We start from the raw sequence: 17,653 nt of genomic DNA on the forward strand, positions 1-17,653 counted from the left end.
AATGCATATGACTGGAGACCGATTGGCTTGGGTGGGCTCAACAGCAGGCAAGCCCACGTGGGCTGGCTGGTCAAGTCTTCAACACGAAAGGAGTCATTTTTATGTATATATTTTTAAATTTACGCTTCGTTGCCAACTGAACGCCAGTGTATACGAATTTAAGCTCAGCCTTTTTTTAAGGAAGTTTACCTACTGAATTGTATTTGATGTCTATTTCGCTATTTTTCAGAAGAACTTCGTTTCTCCTAGATTTAGTGGCTTCATGCATGGTGGTCTGGCGTGGTGTGGTGCTTCCATGATGGCGCCGTACACGTACAGGCAGCTGGCCAGGACATTGGTCCCACGAATATTATCAGCTTGGCTTGAGTGAGCTACTGAGCTCAACAGCAAGCAAGCCCACGTGAGATCTGACTAGTCAGGTGGGCCACAACGTGCAGGCGCGTGAAGACCAGCAACGCAGGACTCGGCCAGTCGGTGGACGTCACGTAAGGACAGGTGGGACCAGATGAGTTGATTGGATAAGCCCCCCTAATTGGTCTATAAAAGCATCTGTGATCAAGTTCATTACATGGGGTGGTTCGTTACAACAAGTGACATTGGTAGCTTGAAAACATAAATTAACAATGATATTTTAACCTATCACTGTTGATTTGTCTAGTGAACAGTAATAACGAAGATATATAATTATTTATTATATATTATCATAAGTATGAAACATCTAAACATAGTATTTTGAGCTCGTCCGGAGATTCTGATCTTAAATATTTAATTCCAAACTAAGAGGCTCTGACAGAGTCTTACTCGGAGACTCCGGCTGAAACATCATATCCCAGAGTATCTGGTACTATCTGGAGACTTCGATATTAAAACATTTTAATGATTAACCGAGCCTCTTTTTTTATGTCATCGTCCATTAAATTCACCAATAGGACTAAATCCTGTTCATAAACTCATTAGTCCCTTAATCGTTTATCATTAATCACCAAAACTCACTTTGGAAGGCCTAGATGCAATTTCAATCCATGAGACCTACTAAAACATATACTTGATATAAATGTTAGTCCCATTAATTATGCTGTCATTAATCACCAAAATCACATACATGTCTAAAGTAAATGCTATAATTTCCATAAGGACATATTTTCTACACCTGATCAGATCTATGGGCCACAACGTGCAGGCGCAAGGACATGTGGGCCTGGATGGGTCACGTGATTTTCGTTGAGTCCAAATAGAAGACGCGTCGGTCAGAGTCCTGGTGTTCAGTCCTTTTTCTGTGTGGGTGTGTCGCAAACACGATCGGTGACAAAGATCAAGACTAGGGTTTGGAGGGAACTAAGATCAAAACCATCGATGCAAGATGTTGGTGCTAGGCAATGATGCATGTGAATACGTACCATCTATAGTGTGCAAGATCACATCAAGAGACCTATAGTGTAAAGGTCCATTGCATGAAACATGCATGTGTGGAATTTTTTTAATAATATTTTTTAATAGAAAATTCCAAAAATAATATTCAAAACCACTAAATTGCATAAATATGTACCTGTCGGTACGTTGAGTGCCGACAAGAGATGATGAGGATATCACTCACTTTTTATGGAGTCCAAATAAGGTGTCCTTTGATGCGTTGGAAAGCTAAGGACGATAGCTTTGTTTTGGTACTGGTCCCAGCTCCAAATTCACGATGGATTATTTTGTGTCGTCAAAACAATGTGCTGTGTCACAATTTTAGGTCATATCGGGCCTTGTAAATGTGTTCGGGTCTAAACCCAAGTTGTGGACGCCCCCTGTTCGCCCAAAACCCTAGCACGCCCCTCTTCATATATCTAGCAGCCGTCGTCATAAACTTTTGGGTTTTACTTAGATTAATCTGTCATTGAACAATTTCGCCGTCGTTTGGTTTGTGAAACCCCAACTCGTGAGCTTAATCATATTTGCAATTTCAGATTATGTTCTTCCGTGTTCTTGCTTCTGTTCTCGATTCGCTTGTAGGAATTAGCCTTCTTAGCGAGGTCAATCGTGCCGCGCGCGGTTGATAACCAACGGAACAATGATGTAGCGATTGCAAGGGTTGCGTTCTGTCATGATCGGAAGCCTTGGATCGTCAACGCCGTGTCTCCACCAATCGACTTACCATTACCTAACGGAAGATCGGGCCTAATCCTCTCATCAAGAGACCTGTCGGCACTCCACGTGCCGATAGCTTATGTTGCAGTGGTTCCCGCGGCTTGTCGGCAGTCTGTATGATCACATGTTGTGGGCCCATTGCCACGGTGGCGCCATGTAGGTGTTCAGGGCACCCTACTAGCTTGTCGGCACTCGGTTTGCCGACATGTGGACACGTAGGACTTGTCAGTACTCTGAGTTCCGACATGTGCCATGTTAGGCCTGTCGGCACAAACAGGCTGTTGCCGACCACTTCTGTTCTTCGTCTTCCATGCGCAAGAGGCAGGTTTGTCGGTACAACATCTCAGTCTTGTCAGCACTTCGCGTGCCGACAGACACCTCAGACAGCTTTGCATGCCGACAGGACCCTAGACCCACTGTCACATAGGCTGTCGACACATGGAGTGCCGACAGGTCTCTTATCGACACTATACGTGGCGATATGTACCTAGTTTTGCAATTAAGTGGTTTTGAATATTATTTTTTTGCAATTTTTTATTAAAAATATTACCATGTGTCGACAGGTCTTTTGTCGGCACTATGCGTGCCGATATGTACCTAGTTTTGCAATTAAGTGGTTCTGAATATTATTTTTTACAATTTTTTTATTAACAAAATTCTGCATGTGTGTGAGGTATGGAATAAAGAAATTACAAAAAGGATTTAGTGGCTGCATACATGGTGGTTGGTGCTGTGCTACCATGATGTGCCGTACCGGCAGCCGGCCAGGACGTGGTGGCGATGATGTTTGCATTGACGATGCATGCATGTGATTTGCTTGGGTGGGCTCAACAGCAGGCAAGCCCACGTGGGCTGGCTGGTCAAGTCTTCAACACGAAAGGAGTCATTTTTATGTATATATTTTTAAATTTACGCTTCGTTGCCAACTGAACGCCAGTGTATACGAATTTAAGCTCAGCCTTTTTTTAAGGAAGTTTACCTACTGAATTGTATTTGATGTCTATTTCGCTATTTTTCAGAAGAACTTCGTTTCTCCTAGATTTAGTGGCTTCATGCATGGTGGTCTGGCGTGGTGTGGTGCTTCCATGATGGCGCCGTACACGTACAGGCAGCTGGCCAGGACATTGGTCCCACGAATATTATCAGCTTGGCTTGAGTGAGCTACTGAGCTCAACAGCAAGCAAGCCCACGTGAGATCTGACTAGTCAGGTGGGCCACAACGTGCAGGCGCGTGAAGACCAGCAACGCAGGACTCGGCCAGTCGGTGGACGTCACGTAAGGACAGGTGGGACCAGATGAGTTGATTGGATAAGCCCCCCTAATTGGTCTATAAAAGCATCTGTGATCAAGTTCATTACATGGGGTGGTTCGTTACACCAAGTGACATTGGTAGCTTGAAAACATAAATTAACAATGATATTTTAACCTATCACTGTTGATTTGTCTAGTGAACAGTAATAACGAAGATATATAATTATTTATTATATATTATCATAAGTATGAAACATCTAAACATAGTATTTTGAGCTCGTCCGGAGATTCTGATCTTAAATATTTAATTCCAAACTAAGAGGCTCTGACAGAGTCTTACTCGGAGACTCCGGCTGAAACATCATATCCCAGAGTATCTGGTACTATCTGGAGACTTCGATATTAAAACATTTTAATGATTAACCGAGCCTCTTTTTTTATGTCATCGTCCATTAAATTCACCAATAGGACTAAATCCTGTTCATAAACTCATTAGTCCCTTAATCGTTTATCATTAATCACCAAAACTCACTTTGGAAGGCCTAGATGCAATTTCAATCCATGAGACCTACTAAAACATATACTTGATATAAATGTTAGTCCCATTAATTATGCTGTCATTAATCACCAAAATCACATACATGTCTAAAGTAAATGCTATAATTTCCATAAGGACATATTTTCTACACCTGATCAGATCTATGGGCCACAACGTGCAGGCGCAAGGACATGTGGGCCTGGATGGGTCACGTGATTTTCGTTGAGTCCAAATAGAAGACGCGTCGGTCAGAGTCCTGGTGTTCAGTCCTTTTTCTGTGTGGGTGTGTCGCAAACACGATCGGTGACAAAGATCAAGACTAGGGTTTGGAGGGAACTAAGATCAAAACCATCGATGCAAGATGTTGGTGCTAGGCAATGATGCATGTGAATACGTACCATCTATAGTGTGCAAGATCACATCAAGAGACCTATAGTGTAAAGGTCCATTGCATGAAACATGCATGTGTGGAATTTTTTTAATAATATTTTTTAATAGAAAATTCCAAAAATAATATTCAAAACCACTAAATTGCATAAATATGTACCTGTCGGTACGTTGAGTGCCGACAAGAGATGATGAGGATATCACTCACTTTTTATGGAGTCCAAATAAGGTGTCCTTTGATGCGTTGGAAAGCTAAGGACGATAGCTTTGTTTTGGTACTGGTCCCAGCTCCAAATTCACGATGGATTATTTTGTGTCGTCAAAACAATGTGCTGTGTCACAATTTTAGGTCATATCGGGCCTTGTAAATGTGTTCGGGTCTAAACCCAAGTTGTGGACGCCCCCTGTTCGCCCAAAACCCTAGCACGCCCCTCTTCATATATCTAGCAGCCGTCGTCATAAACTTTTGGGTTTTACTTAGATTAATCTGTCATTGAACAATTTCGCCGTCGTTTGGTTTGTGAAACCCCAACTCGTGAGCTTAATCATATTTGCAATTTCAGATTATGTTCTTCCGTGTTCTTGCTTCTGTTCTCGATTCGCTTGTAGGAATTAGCCTTCTTAGCGAGGTCAATCGTGCCGCGCGCGGTTGATAACCAACGGAACAATGATGTAGCGATTGCAAGGGTTGCGTTCTGTCATGATCGGAAGCCTTGGATCGTCAACGCCGTGTCTCCACCAATCGACTTACCATTACCTAACGGAAGATCGGGCCTAATCCTCTCATCAAGAGACCTGTCGGCACTCCACGTGCCGATAGCTTATGTTGCAGTGGTTCCCGCGGCTTGTCGGCAGTCTGTATGATCACATGTTGTGGGCCCATTGCCACGGTGGCGCCATGTAGGTGTTCAGGGCACCCTACTAGCTTGTCGGCACTCGGTTTGCCGACATGTGGACACGTAGGACTTGTCAGTACTCTGAGTTCCGACATGTGCCATGTTAGGCCTGTCGGCACAAACAGGCTGTTGCCGACCACTTCTGTTCTTCGTCTTCCATGCGCAAGAGGCAGGTTTGTCGGTACAACATCTCAGTCTTGTCAGCACTTCGCGTGCCGACAGACACCTCAGACAGCTTTGCATGCCGACAGGACCCTAGACCCACTGTCACATAGGCTGTCGACACATGGAGTGCCGACAGGTCTCTTATCGACACTATACGTGGCGATATGTACCTAGTTTTGCAATTAAGTGGTTTTGAATATTATTTTTTTGCAATTTTTTATTAAAAATATTACCATGTGCCGACAGGTCTTTTGTCGGCACTATGCGTGCCGATATGTACCTAGTTTTGCAATTAAGTGGTTCTGAATATTATTTTTTACAATTTTTTTATTAACAAAATTCTGCATGTGTGTGAGGTATGGAATAAAGAAATTACAAAAAGGATTTAGTGGCTGCATACATGGTGGTTGGTGCTGTGCTACCATGATGTGCCGTACCGGCAGCCGGCCAGGACGTGGTGGCGATGATGTTTGCATTGACGATGCATGCATGTGATTTGCTTGGGTGGGCTCAACAGCAGGCAAGCCCACGTGGGCTGGCTGGTCAAGTCTTCAACACGAAAGGAGTCATTTTTATGTATATATTTTTAAATTTACGCTTCGTTGCCAACTGAACGCCAGTGTATACGAATTTAAGCTCAGCCTTTTTTTAAGGAAGTTTACCTACTGAATTGTATTTGATGTCTATTTCGCTATTTTTCAGAAGAACTTCGTTTCTCCTAGATTTAGTGGCTTCATGCATGGTGGTCTGGCGTGGTGTGGTGCTTCCATGATGGCGCCGTACAGGCAGCTGGCCAGGACATTGGTCCCACGAATATTATCAGCTTGGATTTTTATTGATGATTCATGCATGTGATTGGCTTGAGTGAGCTACTGAGCTCAACAGCAAGCAAGCCCACGTGAGATCTGACTAGTCAGGTGGGCCACAACGTGCAGGCGCGTGAAGACCAGCAACGCAGGACTCGGCCAGTCGGTGGACGTCACGCAAGGACAGGTGGGACCAGATGAGCTGATTGGATAAGCCCCCCTAATTGGTCTATAAAAGCATCTGTGATCAAGTTCATTACATGGTGGTTCCCGTTTCTCCGGATGGAAAACTTCCAAAACGATCTTCGAAATTTCGAATTTTACAGTTATGGTTTTCATCCCTACCTAGGTGGTATATAGGTAATTATAATCCTAAAAATATAAATTGTATAAAGTAAATAAGCTTAAGTAAACAAATCATAAAGGAGATATCGATTTTTTACCGTAGTCTCAGAGACTTGTCGGTCTCTCCTTAATCCACGTTGAGATGGGTTAAAACCTTTAACCGCTCATTAATCAAGTATGTAATTCTCACCATAAAAAGAGGCTCACCACGAGCAACTTGATCTTGAACCGGATTAATCCAATAAACCATCAACTACCTCGATTCCTTTAGAGTTGTACTTTACTACTCTAGCAAGGCATGCACAAAACCTCTCACAATCATACTAGGCATTCTCACAAGCTTCTTTGAGAAGATCACCGGATAACAATATCACCGCGCCATCTAGGTGTTGGCAAACACCAAGAGTAACAAGCCAAGACGAACTTGACTATTACCAAGTGCCTAAAGCTCAATCTCTAATGCAAATGCACTTGATTCTTGTCTCACAACCCTCTCTATGTGCAACACATACACAAATATGTGCGGAGGACTTTACTTTGCTCAAGGATGCCCAATGAGGGTAAGAGACATACTCTAAGTCACTGGACAAGTGGTATATAAAGGCCACACCACCAAAACTAGCCGTTATAACTGAGATGACATCTCTATGCATCTGGCGGTCAGACCACAGTACAGCTGGCGGTTAGACCGCAGTACAACTGGCGGTCAGACTGTCGCTGGATCAAGGACTCTAAAACTAGCCGTTACAACATTTTCATGCCTCCGGTGGTGAGACCAGTCATCTTGGTGGTCAGACCATCAGCCGGAGCAGAGTCTGAACCTCTTTGTTCCTTAGCGGTCAGACCGCCAACCTCTCTAGGAAAACGAAGGTTCTCTGCGACCTCCAGCGGTCAAACTAGTCACCTTGGCGGTCAGTCTGCCAACCTCTCTAGGAAAACGAAGTTTTCGTGTTAGCTCCAGGAGTTAGACCAGCCACCTTCGCGGTCAGACCACCACCTTAGCGGTCAGACCGCCACTCCTGATCAACACATCTGGTACTCAGAAAAACGATGATAACTTTTGAACCCGCTGTTCGATTTAGGTGATCTTTGACTCTACGGAAAGCTTATTTAGAGAGCTACACATCCCAACTGATTGTTTGATCTCAAACATATTGGATCAAACCTAAAACATAGTCCAAAGATCCACCACAATGAAAACTGCATTAACCTTTATCTTTTGCAAACTAATTTGCAACCTAAAAGTTCCATACGACCAAGGGTTAAAGTATTCACTATGACAACTTGCAAAACACCTTTGCAAACTTAGTGACAAGCCACACGGAGTAGGAACATGGGTTTCAGCTATTTGCAAACTATAGCATCCTACGAAAGGGAGCATGCACATGCAAGATTGAACTTATCAACACATGGTAAAACTCAAGCACTCGTCTAGACCCCTCTTAATAGAACAGCATTTATCTTATCAATCTGATCATTTCCCTTCTCTAATCACCATTAATTTACCAGTAAAAGAAAATGCCCTACATTTTATACCATTGCCTTGAGCTAGCCATCCCTTTGGCCTTGGCGAACACATCATCCGAATCCTGATGCTTCTTTTAGGCTTGTCATCAACTCTCCACTTGAGCTTGATGACGATGTTCATCCTCGCTTCACATCTCGATCCTCTCTTGATCTTCCGGAAGCTTGACGAAGTTCACTTGATTGCTTTCCAAGCACTAAAAATGGAAGACTTCTCTTTTCACATCATTTTCATCCGATTCACCACCGAGGTATGAACCGTAAGCATCAAGCACACAAGTTGTCCACTAAGCTTGTCTTGATCTTGCTCTTCCAACTCGGCACATTGAATATCTCAATTCAACATTTGCCTTGATATGGAACCTAACCCCAACATACTCTCAAGCACATAGCACATGGGTTAGTCCATAAAACTCAATTGAAAATTCTATACCTTTAGTCACTTAATCTCCACAAGTGACTTAGCCTTCACATTTATTATCAATATTCTTAAGACCATCCTCAAACTCTGAGGTCTCTTCCTCTCTAGCTTCTTTTTCGTCACATGAGCATCACTTAGAGCTTAATGACCTCGATGCATATCTTTTGATCTCATGGCATTCATCAACGAATCCATGCTTTATCACTTAGGCATCTCTTATGGAACAACATACTAACAATTCTCAACACAATTTTTAGTCCGTAGGTATTATCATTAATTACCAAAACCACATTTAGGGGCTAGATACACCTTCAATCTCCCCTATTTTGGTAACTGATGGCAATCTCACTTGATGGTTATATTTGAAAGATGAAGTTCTTAGTATACATCTAATCCGAAGATAGAATGTATATTAAGATCAAGTTTTTATAGCATAAAATACAACTAAGTTGTTTGAGATTACCAAAGCCCGCTTTACTAGTATCAAACATTACTAAAATTTTAATGTTAGTACAACTAAACATATGTATAGAGCAAACTCCCTCACAATCTATGCATGTGTGAATGAATATTGAATATCATTACATATATTATCTATCTCAAATTTTGGATGGAATTTTCTTTATACATAAGAACCATAAAGATATGCTTATGCATATCACAAGTAAATATGCATGCTACTTAACTATGCAACACATGCATGCAAAAAAAAAAAAAAACTGGCACTGATAGTATTAGTGCCGGTTAGTATTAAAAACTAGCACTGATAGTATCAGTGCCAGTTAGTATTAAAAACTGGCACTGTAGTACAACTTTTGGATCTCAATTTTTGATGAATTATAGTTTTGGCTCGTGTCTGACGTCCGGCGCGGCTCGCTATCTCGATCTTATCCGATCATGCGCAGCCCTCTCTCTCTCTCTCTCTCCTCAACTCCTCCCTCCCACCTCCGCCACTCTCCTCAGCACTCTCTCCTCAGCTCGCGCGCGGTGGCCTCCTCCACCCCGCCCCTCCCTCACCGACCCATGCCGCTCCGCCCCCCTCTCTCTCTCTCCCTCTCCACCTTATCTCTTCCTCTATCTCTCCCTCCCTCACTCTTCGCTGCTCCTTTGACCGCTTGGATCACTTCGTGCTCGCAGGAGTGGTGGGCATGGAGGATTTGTACAACATCCACCTAGGGATCTCGCAGGCCAAGGACGCTGCCGCTACAGCCAGCGAAGAGTCCGGGGTCACCAGTGGAGCGGGCTCTTCCCCAGCAGCGCCACCCCCCCCCCCGCCGTTAGCGAATCTGAAGGAGCTGGTGAAGGCGCAGATCACCAAACACCCACGCTACCCTTCCCTTCTCTCCGACTACATCGAGTGCCACAAGGTTAGCTCTAATCGTTCATGCAGCGCGCGTGCCAAGAATTGCAGAAAGACTGCGAGATGTGTTGTATTGAATTTGATTGTGAGATGTGTTGTATGAATGAGATTAGTCGATTCTTGCATTGTTGTATCGAAATTGATTGTGAGATGTGTTGTATGGATGAGATGTGTTCGATTTGAGCTTGGTGGAGGCAGTGGCGGCAGGGGAGCGGCCACAGGAGCGGCTTCCGAGCTGGCTCCCGGCTCGGATGCTGCTCTTGTCATCGCTAATTTTTTTCCGTTTTTTATTCTCTGGAAATAGCAATAGTGCCGGGTGGGCAACCACACTGATAGTAGTCAACTATCAGTGCCGAGTAAAGAGTGCCGGTTGAAAAACTGGCAGTAAAGCCATTTTTCAACCGGCACTGATATGCCGTTTTGTAGTAGTGAATGCATGCATGTGTCTTGCTAGTTTCTTGAGGTATCCCAAAGCAATTTGTTATCTCACAATCATCAAAGATTACAAAGAGCTAGTTTCATCTATAAAAAGCAAGCTCTTTCTCTTTCATCTTTAAATTACTTGCTACATCATCTTTTTGCTTATGTGAACACCTACTTAATGTCTAAGAAACTATCATTGGGAGTGGCCTTATATACACTGCATGCATTAGGTAGCTAGAATAATTGCATGCATGGGACAGGCAGCATCATGCATGACCGCATATGTATTGTCTCCTTTGAAAGCTTTGACTGGATATATAGCATTGTGCTAGACTGATGTCTTAATTTAGTTTAAATACTTGTGCTAGCTGATGTTAAGGTGAAGGTAGAGCCGCACATGATGGTTTGTTTACTCATAGTATTTTGTAAGAAGCTCTGTATGTGTTGGGGAAAATGCCCTATCCCTAGGGTGTCGATTAAATGCAATGCCTAAGGAATAATGTAATAAGACGAAGACATCGATTGCCCCCGTGATCCAAGGGTAATTGACTATAATGCCCTCTAGTCATGTTGCAGAGCTGGCCTCAATGTGAAATCCTAGGGGTAAAAGTGGCATTCGCCGCGAGTCTCATGTATAAAAGAAGCTCCCAGATGGCAAGGAAAGGGGGATTCTTGGACTCTCTCATTCTCACAACTCTCTATCTCTTCCTCTCCTCTTGACTCTCAACTTCATCTTCAAGCTTGAGTCCTCTCTAGTGAGAAAGGCTCCCGTCGTGGTCTGCATGGGGCCTTGTTTTCGTGCTACAACAGATGGCACCGTCTATGGGGATCGAACAAAGAGCTTTGCCGGAAGGAGGGAGCAAGAGAGTAGGGGGAAGTACTTCTTCCTACTCTGCACATTCGTCGTTTTTCTTGCAATCATGTCATCCATGCATCTCTCTTTTCATGAGAACGGCACTAAGCACCACAGGCAAGGCACATCAGCCGCGAGTGGATAGACCACCAGGAGGCAACGTATCGTTGCGGCCATCAACGGCCCTGGCGTGCTGTCGACCAGGTGAGCGAAGTGTGGTTTGACTGCACAAATGCATGCCAGCTCGCACCTGGCCAAGCCTGCGAGCGCGAGCCGGAGCACATCTTCGCACACTCTCTGGAAGGAATGTGAGGACCTCCTTTAACCCTCCGGCTAGGTGCTAGGTACGCATCCTGGTATGCTTTGACTTCTTGTGGAAGCATTCAAAAGGCAACAATATCGAGCAGGTGAGGTACGCAATGTGATGGTACCCGTCATAGCGGCCTGACACGCTTGTGACCCATCACGAGTTGGATAGCTGCTCCCGTCACTAGCTAGTACATCATGTCACCATGAAAGCCCACTAGGGGGCAAGGCCAGTGTATTAGTTTATGCACTCCATTGTTTCCTTTGCTTGCAAGGATGTATTCACTATACCATGTGCCAGACTCACAAGTCCTCGGTAGTATGCGTGGCTTGCGCGCTGTGTAAAAACCATCGAGTCACAGCAGCATAGATAAAAAAATAGTGGCCATACCATTAGCCTTGTGACTCCTGGTGTTGTCCGATGGACGGTGCCAAGCCACACAGCTACATCACGCGTAGGCTGCTAGGCTTGTTGACTTAGTGGTTTATTTATTCAATAGAGACCACTTCTAGCATTAAAAAAAAAGAGGAAAAGAAGAAAGAAAAGGAGCTGTTCAAAAGGCGTGCAGCGCCCATACCACAAGTGTGGTCAGATCACGGGCAATCCTATTGCTCACTCCCATGAGTAGTTAAAGATAGGATGGTCCAACGCTAACAGGCCATATGGCTATAGTAGCAACACGATCTCAAGCCCAAAGGTATGGCTGTAGTAGTGCCATCTTTGTACACCAACCGGTATGGCTATAGTACTGGTGTCAGCAGCTTGTCAGAACATTAATGTTCATGTACTATCACCACTAGCACCTAGAGGGTTGTTGTACTGATATACTCATATTTTAACCATGCATACAGCTAGCCGAGGGCGACCTCGAGCACATGCTCAGCTTTCATAGGACCATCTCCAATCACATCAGCATGGCTATTCGTCGAGCCGCTACAAGGAGGTAGCCAGCCAAAGGCACACAAGGGCTCCCTACTATTGTGCAAGGGTGCTACACCTGCTCTCCGCGTTACATGCCTCCAGCTCAGAGCAAAGCTATCCACCCCGTCCCAAGGCCTCGCAGGGCTTCCACCTGCACAGCTTCGATCATCAAGGCCTTAAATACCCAGGGCCAACCTCTGCGTGGAGGGCAAGACCTAGGCAACAACTCACTCCTACTCGAGGAAGGGCTTCAAACACGCCATGACAGGAGGGTCCAAGTAGCTTCGTCACACGCGAGGGTGGTCTCCGGCTATGCCCGGGTGCGCGAACGGACCCTAGCTCTGCTAGACTCTGGCCTACCACCGGCTTCGTGCTCCTCCGCCTAGGCCCACGAATGGACCCCAACTCTGCTAGATTCTAGCCTAATGCCGGCTTCGTGCAGCTCCGCTTGGGTGCACCAATAGACCCCAGTTCCACGAGCTCTAGTTTAGCATCGGCTTTAGACGGCTTCGATGTCCTTTGGCTCTGCTAGAATGTAGAAATGGCCCTCGCAAACCGCAACTCCGCGAGCCCCGGCCAGGACAAGCACATGAGGGTAACATCCACAAGTTATTCTGTGCTGTTGCATGCAGGTAGCTACCCTTGGACCATGCGCCTCCACCGGCAAACCAAGCCACGTCTGCACGCAATGGACGGGTTTCGCGCGACTATCGTGGGCACGAGTCCATGCAGCTTTGAGCACTGGGCCTTCGTCATCAGCACGTTGGGCCCCAAGCACGACCAGCTTCGTTGGCCTCACAGCGTGGCTCCGGGCTTCGTGAGGCCACCTCCGTATACCCTGCTTAGCTTGCGGGTGGCCACCCACATGACCACTGCACAACCGTACCCATAGCGGTATGTACACTTGCTCCCCTTCTTGTGTACTGTGTAGACAGCAGCACCTTCAAAAAGCTTTGGTGCAAAGGCTGCTTGGTAGACATCCAGCCAGCGGCAACCTCAACCTGTACGATGGGCTCACCACCGTCCTTCGGGCTACCATCGAACGAAGGCCACGTGCGGCAACATGACCACACGCGAGGGGGCTGCTGGGCTTCAGGTTGCTCTACATGTCGCACTTTGCAACGGAGGCCCCTGTAGGCCACCCGGAGCCTCCCTTCGCACCTAGGGCCATCTCTATAGTGGAATCGGGGCGCCTCCGCAATGGTGGCCCGAGAAGGCCCCCTCCTCACCTCGGGCCACCTCTGCACCAGCCACGACACACTTTGGGCCACCTTCCACTCCAGGTGCTTATACCACCAATTAAATTGCGCAAAAAAGTTTTTGCGGCTGGCGGGAGTCGAACCCCTGATCTGGCTCGCGTGCACTAGCTTGCTCCGGCTGGCCACCAGGCCCTTGCTTGGCTTGGTGCCCAGTTAACATAGCCCTTGTTTACATACTTCTGCACTACTGCTAGTTGTTTACCACGTGGCCAAAAACACGTGGTACATGTAGAAGCTATTGCAGACCTAGTTGGGTAAACTCACAGCTAGCTTTATGGTCATTGATACCCATAGGGAAACGAAGGCAATAGCTGCACTGGGCAGTGTGAGATTATCAACGGACTTTATCATTTAACATGGCCTGTGAACTAATCATCATCACAACTGGCCCTGCAGACCACACCACAATACACATGCTTGCAAATTCTTGCATGCTCGCATGATGCGAGTAAGAGGCCTTTTGTCTTACGTACACCTGTGGACATTTAGCATCTCATGTGTTAATATTGCTTGGCTACTGGCTTGACGACTTCGATAGTCTGTTGTATTTCCAATGCTATGGATGGCCTCGATAAACTGCATTACTTGCATATTAATTTGACATGTTTATGTATCGACTGCTAGCTACTTGTACTTTATAATGCAATGAATCGCTATGTGACCCATTTCACAACTGAAGATGCCTCAAAAAGCCCACGACGTTGGCAAAAGCCCATCACAGTGGTACTAACTCTGCACCTCGTAGGCTATAAGAACATGATAGAGCCCATCACTATGATGGAAAAATCCCATCACAGTGGCACTAACTCCATCACAGTGCCCATCACAGTGATAGTGAAAAGGATTATCACTATCAGTTCAGAAGCTTACCGATAGAGTAATAATTGAGAGAATACGAACATGCAACTGTGAACTTTACAAATTATAGAATCTATTGTTGACGGAATTACCTATGTCTAGGGGAGGGGTGCACGATGATGACCCACTGGAATCTGTGGAAAATAGCCTAAAGGAATTGGCACCAAATTGGAAAACGTACATAGGACGTGGGGTCGTGGGAGGCCGAGCTGTGAATGTCGAGGAGGGGTGAGGAGGCTGGATAGTGCACGTCAACATCGGGTGGTAGTCTGAACAATGGGCAGTGTAGTAACAACAATAAAACCGGTGCCACAAGAGAGCATCTTCATGATTTTGGTTGCATTCTGGTAGATCCTCCAGAATGACAAATGCACCTCATGAATCCACATAAGATAGTACTATAGTTGCTACCAGATTCATTTTTAGCCTTTCAAATCATAGTAAAATTTGAGTGCACTACTACAGAAAGGGTCATCCATTTCCCCCTCTTCACTGCCAGTACAAAAACAACCGGCAGTGATATGAACTACCGGTTCACAAGTTTCAAGCGTATATAAAAAGCCGAGCCAGCAAGAACCGGCAACGATGATGATTATCACTGCTAGTTCTTGTTACAAATTGGCGTGATATTAAAATTAGCACTGCCAGTTTTAACTTAGAACCGGCAGTGATTTATCACTGTCGATTCATAACATGAACCGACAGTGATATTAGCTCATCAAAAGACGTGTCATTTATAACCGATAGTGATAATGGCTATCATGCTGGTTGTGTTTACGAATTGGCAGTGATACTAAAAAATCCATTCATCTTCACATGCGCAACTACTCAGCTTCACACGCACGCTTGCTTAGACTTCTCCCAACATCTTTAAATGTTGCTCGATCACTCTCGCTCGCTCATGCCCTCGCTCTCTCACCACTGCCTTCCACCGGCTCCTCCACTGCCGCCTCCACCGCCTTCTCCATGGATCCACCACCGCCTTCTCCTCCACCGCCACCTCCACCTCCTTCTCTGAGGATGCTTACCACACCGGTGTCATTCGAGGAGGAGGAGGAGGCCCCGCTGATGCTATTGTCCAATGAGGCACCCCGACCTTGGACTCCAGTGACTCGTCGGGGTCTCCCTCGTGGGACGACGAGGTGTGGGATTTTTTTCCACGATGAGCCAAAGGAGAAGAAGCCTCGAACAAGGTCATAAGAGGAGGAAGAGGAGGAGGTTGCGGATGACCTCGGTTACGACGACGACGCTAATGATGAAGACGCCAATGGCGCCGGTGCCGATGAGGACGATGACTTCCGGTCATGGATCGAGTTTCATCTCGGCCACGGGTAGTTAGACACGCGTGTTTAGGGTTTTGCACGCTGTCATATGCATGACGGCAGCTCTTTTGGTGTCCAGTAGGATTAGTGGAATATAAAATTCTATGAATATAGTGATTAGTAGTATTAATCTTTTTAAAATTAACACATGAATGCTTATTTTTTTATTTTTTTGGTCATAGGTTGAGTATCACTGCCGGTTCGTAGCTAGAACCGGCAGTGATAAGTATACAAATCATTAGAATAAGATCAAGAATAAGCAGTGATAGCTTGTATCACTGCCGGTACGTGTTACGAACCGGCAGTGATATGTACAATCACTGTCGGTTCTGGTAACCGGTAATGATAATCATGGATGACCTTTTCTGTAGTAGGAGTTTTGGTTTTGAGAGAGGATAATCATGGATGACCTTTTCTAAGAAGAGAGAGGACTTTTGCTTTTGAGAGAGGATGACTTTCTATAACCGGTTCTGTAACCGGCAGTGATGATATTTTCTGTAGTAGTGGTTGCTACAAAGTCTCCACATAATGCATACGAGAAATGATGGACCAGGATCTGCATTGTCTTGTCCCAAAAGCAAAAATCCTCTCTCTTCTACTCCATCCTATGCGTCACAGACACCATTGACCACCTCATACAAGCTCAAGGTGTTTAGATGCAGGGACTGATCATAGGGGGTCTTAGGGGATCTAGCCCCACTACCGGCTGGAACTCCATTAGGGAGAAGAGGTGGAGGTGGGGAAATAAGGAGGAAAAAACAAAAGAAAGAAGAGGAGGTGTAGACAAAGGAGAAGGAAGAAGAGAGCCCTACCCACCAGCAACGGCATGCTGCTCGTGCCCCATGGCGGAGGCCATCAAGTCCTACGCTAAGACCTCTACCATGCAACTAACGGCATGATGTAGGCTGTATGCATCCCAGATGCAAAAAGCCAGAACGATTTCTATTTTCTAAAAACAAAACTAGCGCCATCTCTAGAAATGTGTCTGCTTCACTGGTCTTCTCTATCTTGCTTCTCGTCCTCTCTTTGCTCGCGTACACCCTCCACTCCGGCCTCACCGCCGACCACTCTGTTGCATCAAACGTCCTCAGTGCCTATGCTGCCTTCGCCCACAGAGCGGACTGCAACTAGGCCTTTCGATATTGTGAAGTGACGGCAATGGCACAATTGTTTATCAGGTGAAAAGAAAATAAAAGAAATGAGAAAGCATATTAATGAAAAAGATACCTTACTAGCCCACGTAGTGTACACATTCATATTATGTTAAAAAAATTTGCCATAGCCATTCAGACTCAAGCATGGCCCACATGTCGGCCATGCATCCTAAAACACGTGCGTGTGATTGATCAAAGTCAAGACAATAAAATCATGCTCTCACATTGCTAAGGGAATAAATAGCACATGCATGAAACATGGTTGCATGCCGGCCGGCAAATAAATAATTGTTTCCTTAATCGGTAGAATTAGTGTTTGGTTCGAGTGTTTGTAACGTAACCGGACCGCAGTGTTAACCGATACCGTTAAAATTCCTTTGTTTGAGAACTGGCTGTAATCCCATGTAATCAGATAATAGCCTGTACAAATCGGATACACCCACTCCTCCGTAATCAGATAAGATACCCATCGGCCATCGCATCGTCTCCAATCTCTGCTCGCCCTTCGAGTGCATCGGCGCTCGGCGGCCACATGCTCCCTTTTCCCACCTGCATGCGCGCGAGCGTTCCTGGTCACCGAGGCCACCTACATGGGACTCCTTGGCAAGCAATCAATAAGGAGCACCATCAGCGCAAGGCCTACTGTGGGAAGGTGTCGCGAAGCGCAAAGCTTGCCGCGCAGGAGGTTCTACGAAGGTGAGAAACTCCATTCACTTCTTGCCATTGGTTTGGT

This window comes from Phragmites australis, chromosome 21 (assembly GCF_958298935.1).
Source record: "Phragmites australis chromosome 21, lpPhrAust1.1, whole genome shotgun sequence".
Classification (NCBI taxonomy): domain Eukaryota; kingdom Viridiplantae; phylum Streptophyta; class Magnoliopsida; order Poales; family Poaceae; genus Phragmites; species Phragmites australis.